This window comes from Ceratina calcarata, unplaced genomic scaffold (assembly GCF_001652005.2).
Source record: "Ceratina calcarata isolate Rehan_Ccalc_2016 unplaced genomic scaffold, ASM165200v1 scaffold1380, whole genome shotgun sequence".
In the NCBI taxonomy this organism is placed as follows: domain Eukaryota; kingdom Metazoa; phylum Arthropoda; class Insecta; order Hymenoptera; family Apidae; genus Ceratina; species Ceratina calcarata.
Genome location: NW_017134907.1, coordinates 2,060 through 7,148, shown reverse-complemented (window position 1 = coordinate 7,148; position 5,089 = coordinate 2,060). Strand labels below are relative to the sequence as shown.

At 48.0% G+C, this 5,089-nt stretch overlaps 1 pseudogene; it reads right to left on the bottom strand.

Moving 5' to 3' along the window:
* Positions 1–46: 46 nt before the first annotated feature.
* On the bottom strand, positions 47–4,935 carry LOC108629770 (pre-mRNA-splicing factor ATP-dependent RNA helicase PRP16 pseudogene; annotated as a pseudogene).
* Positions 4,936–5,089: the final 154 nt, after the last annotated feature.

Here is a 5,089-nt window from a genome sequence, read left to right as displayed (position 1 = left end):
AATAATCGTTTAATAATCGATCATACTTCACATATAAACGATCAACTTACTTTCTGATCGAAGCTTGCTCGTGTTCAAGCTGTTCCTGTGCCCGTGCTTTCATCTCCTCCACCGCTTCTTTCATCAGTCCTTCCATCTCGTACAGATGCTGCATGGCCTGTCGTATCTTCGCTCGACCACTTCTTCCAGTCTCTTTGACGCTGAAGGACATCGGACCCAACTCGGCTAGCCAGTGTCCATCGACAGCGGTCACGCACTGCATGTACTCCTTGGCAGTCATCACGAGCTCGTGGTATCGTGGTACACGACATAATCAGACGTGAATCCCATGCCGAAAAGTGCCTAGGTCGGATGAAGATGGCACGGCATCCCCGTACGGCAGTTCACGTACTCGCCGATACCCTTCAACCGGGCCGCTTGATGGAAATAAGCGGAGCAGATGCACTTCCGAACGATGTCCCAGTTTGTGCCGCAGCTGACGACTTCCATCTTCTGCTGCTTCAAAATCTCCTCGAGCTGCTGTCGGACCTCCCTCACTTTGCGCATCGCTTTCGCGTGTATCAAGTGGTCGTTGCACCACGAGCTGGAGTAACCGTTCGCTTTCCATTGATTGTAGACATTTAAATATGTTCAATGATCGGATTCTGGTACTTGGAACTTCTCTCGAGCGGAGTCCGAGTCTTCCTCGCGCCCCTTTGGTCGGTAGAATATCGAAGGGACCGACAACATGGAAACTAAACAAAATATTTTAATTCATCATCGAAGAATTTAGTCGTAGATCAATTATAGTACTAAATAATTACCTATGATTAATATATCTGCGGTGCAACCGAGCTGTGAAGCGACGATAAGCATTTGGCATTGCGGTGGATCTAGCGGGAACTCAGCCATTTGTCGTCCAAGCGTTGTCAATCGTCCTGTGTGATAGAAAGTTCCCAGAATCCATAACTGATACAGGGAATTCAATATATTATCCTGAGGTGGTGGATCCATGGAGTGGAATTCCAGTAAATCTTGAACTCCGAGTGATTTCAATAGTAATACAGTATTCGCAAGACTGGTACGCTGTATCTCAGGAACTCCGGTCAACAATAACTCGTCTAAGTACTGTCTTCGCGTGTACAGTCTGTAACAGGTACCAGGGCCCGTACGTCCAGCTCTTCCCGACCTCTGGTCAGCGTTAGCCCTCGAGACGGGATACACTTGCAAGGCGTCCATACCGATCCGAGGGTTGTAAACCTTCAGCTTGCAGTAACCGGAATCCACGACGAACACGATTCCATCTATGGTCAACGAGGTTTCAGCGATGTTCGTGGCCACGACGCATTTCCTTAAACCTCCCTCCGAACGTTGGAAGATCTTCGCCTGGAGGTCCGACGGCAATTGCGAGTAAATCGGTAAAATCGACAGCGGGGGAGCGGACTGACGTTCTTCCAGGACGTCGTACGTGACTTCGATATCCTCCTGACCGGGCATGACAATTAGCACGTCGCCTGACCGCGGCTGCAAGTGAGTCTGCATCACTTGCTTCACTGCTGCGTCGACGTAATCCTCCACCGGGTTTTTTGCGTGAAATACTTCTACCGGAAAGGTACGGCCAGGTATTTGGAAAGTGGCTGCGTTCCCGAAGAAGGTCGAGAATCTGCTGGTGTCCATTGTTGCCGACGTTACGATCAATTTCAGATCGTGCCTCCGAGCGACGACTTCTCTCAGTAGACCAAATAAGACGTCGGTAGACAGGGATCTCTCGTGAGCCTCGTCCATGATGACTACGCTGTATCGATCCAGATCTCCCTCTCTCAAACTCTCTCTAAATAAGATACCGTCGGTCATGTATTTAATATATCGATAGTATCGAACCGAATGGCATATCCTACTTTGTCTCCTAAAGTAGTTGCCATTTCGTCGGAAACTCTCTTAGCCACGGACATCGCGGCGACTCTCCTCGGCTGTGTGCATCCGATTATACCGTAGCGACTGTAGCCGTCCTCGTGAAGGTACTGTGTTAATTGCGTGGCTTTTCCGCTACCGGTTTCTCCTACTATAACTACCACGCTATTCTCTCTAATTACATTTAATAATTCCTGTCGCACTGCGAATACAGGAAGACTTCTCCTCTGATGCTGGATCGATCTGTATTTTGCCTCGCCGGTGACTTCGTCCCGAATATGACGCGCGTACTTCTGTCCAGCTTTGTAGTCGGTTTCCTGTCCGGGAGCTTCTTTGTCAACCTTGCGTCTGTCGTGCACTCCCATGAAGTTACCGATGTGCGTTCCGGCCAGTTCCCAATGCTTCTTTTGAGCTCGCTTTCTTTCTTTCTGCTCGCGATACGCCCGTACCAATGCGGATCTCTTCCTCGCTACAAGAGCCATATCCGAAGTAGGATCACGTACTGGGACGACTGGTTCCGGTTGTTTCGTAAACACGATGCGGCCATCCAAGAACGGTGGGACGACGTTGTGCACCAAGAGATGCACCCTGGTCTCCCCTTCGTCGTCAGGATCGTCGTCGTGATCCAAAAAACTGACGACGCCGGACGTTAACATCCGATTGCGTTCCCACAATTCATTGTCTTTGTTGATTTGTCGCTGTTGTGCGGAGAAACGCTTCTGCCTCTTCGTCTCTAACTCCATTTCCTGTTTGCGTGTATATCCCTCGGATACATCGGCGAACGCATGGTTTTCTCCATCGTCCAGGGCGTACCATTCCCGATCCAGTCTCTGCTGCTCTTCTTCCCACAATTTCTTCTCCTCCCCGTCGATGCTGGGAGTTGCTCCGCTGGCTTTCCTCTCTTTGTTCCAGGAATTATATTTATACGAAGGCGTGAATTCGCTTCTGATATTTTCACGACCATCTCTGCTCTTATAAATATTGGGCGTCGGGTGATCCCAGCTTGACTCCCGAGTTTCGTCATCCTCGTTATTGTCCCAATTACTTTTAAACGTAGAATCCTTCGTGTCGAACATTGGAGTCTGTGGTTCGTCTTTGAATCTTGGCGTCTGTTTGCTGCTATCCCTGACGCTGTCCCTGCCGCGGATTTCTGTTGTCCCTATCTGGTTTGTTACCTCTGTCTCTGTCCCTGTGATCGTATGGATGATTTCTCTCCTATGCACTTAATCTCTGGTGCTTTAATCGGGACTTCAATCGTCGCTGAGTTTCCATGTTCACTCCTCCTGTATGAGTTGGAGTTTCCTCGCCGTACGATCTATATTTTCTCTCTTTCACCTCGGATTTCGCGTCGGATCTCGACGAGCCACCGTCCTGCTGATTTTCCTGCCTCTTCCGCATCGCAAACTTGTCAAGACCCAGAATAGACACTTGTCGCTTCTTAAACGTATGATCGGATGGCTTCTTACGAAGAATTAAACCAGACGACTGGCTTTTGTCAGTCCCTTCTAACCTATAGAGACTGGAATCGTTCGGATCACGATCTCATAGACAGGTCTGGACGTCCAGACCTGTCTATAAGATCGTGGTTCGGATCCATTTTTCACAGGTAATACAGTAATACCACCAGAGATCGCGCAGGGTTCTCATATTTTATCTCTCGGCCGGAAAGTGGGGGCGACGCGACCACGGTAGGGATTGGTACTTGATGGGGATATGCTAGGCATGGTCAGTGAAGGCGCATGAGGAGAGTAGTAGTGGGGATCGAAATACTGGCGAAAAAGAGGGGAACCCTGCTAACGTGCCGTCGCCAACATCAGGTAGCCAAACTCCGCCTTCGGGACCATCACGTGACCAAACAGCGGCAATTCCAAAACACTAAATTGAAATGGTGTATAGTATACATGGCACGCGCGTCCGCGCAGCGCGCAAAATCCACTTGAAAGGGTCGGTTTTTACGACCGGGCGCGCACTGAAGGACCTGGCGCGCCGTTAAGCCGGCTACAGACCTATGCAACGCGCGTCCGCGCAGCGCGCAAAATCCACTTGAAAGGGTCGGTTTTTACGACCGGGCGCGCACTGAAGGACCTGGCGTGCCGTCAGGCCGCGCACGCGATGCTCGCGCGCACGGCCAAGAAATGTGGACTTCGTTGACACGTTTTAAGCATTTATATTAATTATATATGAGCATGTATATTAATACTTAAAAGTAATTGGAGATGCGCGTAATCCGCGAATATTGCATACATTATATTATTTTATCTGAATATGTTTTGTTTTCTATGCAGTACGATTTTCTCCCGATTATTCTCCCGATCAGACGAAACCCGGCCTCCCTCATATCGAACAGTCCTTCTGCCCCGCCCGCTCCGATTCCTTTAAAAAATCGGACCGATTGCCATACTCCATTTTTCGGCCTATGATTATTCGCCGAGTCAAAAGTGGCTGCAATACAATTGGTCAGGAAAATAAACAAAAGAGGACGATAAAACGCTTGAAGTAGCGAATGACGAGCGAGGGCGGTATCAAAGTATTTACATCAGTTTATTTCCATCGCCACTGATACTTTCATTCTTTCACATGCTTCTATATTTGCCGCCCTATAGTATATGGTTATATAGTGTCTCCGTGTAAAAATTACATAGTTCTGTCATTCAACATTCGCGAATTAAAGAAAATCGCTTGCCTATTAATTGCATGGTGAAACACACAAAATATTTTCCCTGCGAAAAGAAAAGAGTGAAGGCGCGGCACCCCGGTGAGTGTCCGTCTTTTCAGGTATAAGTACCCCACATAAATCTTTCAGGGACTGTCAAACATGGACTGCCGTAGCCGCGCGAAGTTTCTCTGATAAATTTTGATATAAATAAGTAGGCGAACCACCATCTGCATAATAATAATAGTACGGTGTATTTAATTTTATGTATATGTATGTACATTGTTGTTAAAGTATATCTCAAACGTTCTTCGCTAAAAAATGAAACAATGCTTTCTTCCTGAATGTACGTCATGCACCCCCACTCTTGAACGTTGTACCTCACCTTCCATTTTTACCTGCCTCGTCTCAAGTCAGTTTTGACTGCCGAGTTGTTCAGTTGTGACGAGTGAAGTAGAAATCGAAATGAGCAGTGGAACAAGAATTACTTCATCGATTTTGGTTATTCTCATGGCAATGGAATCGAGAAGGAGACGTCCACGTCGT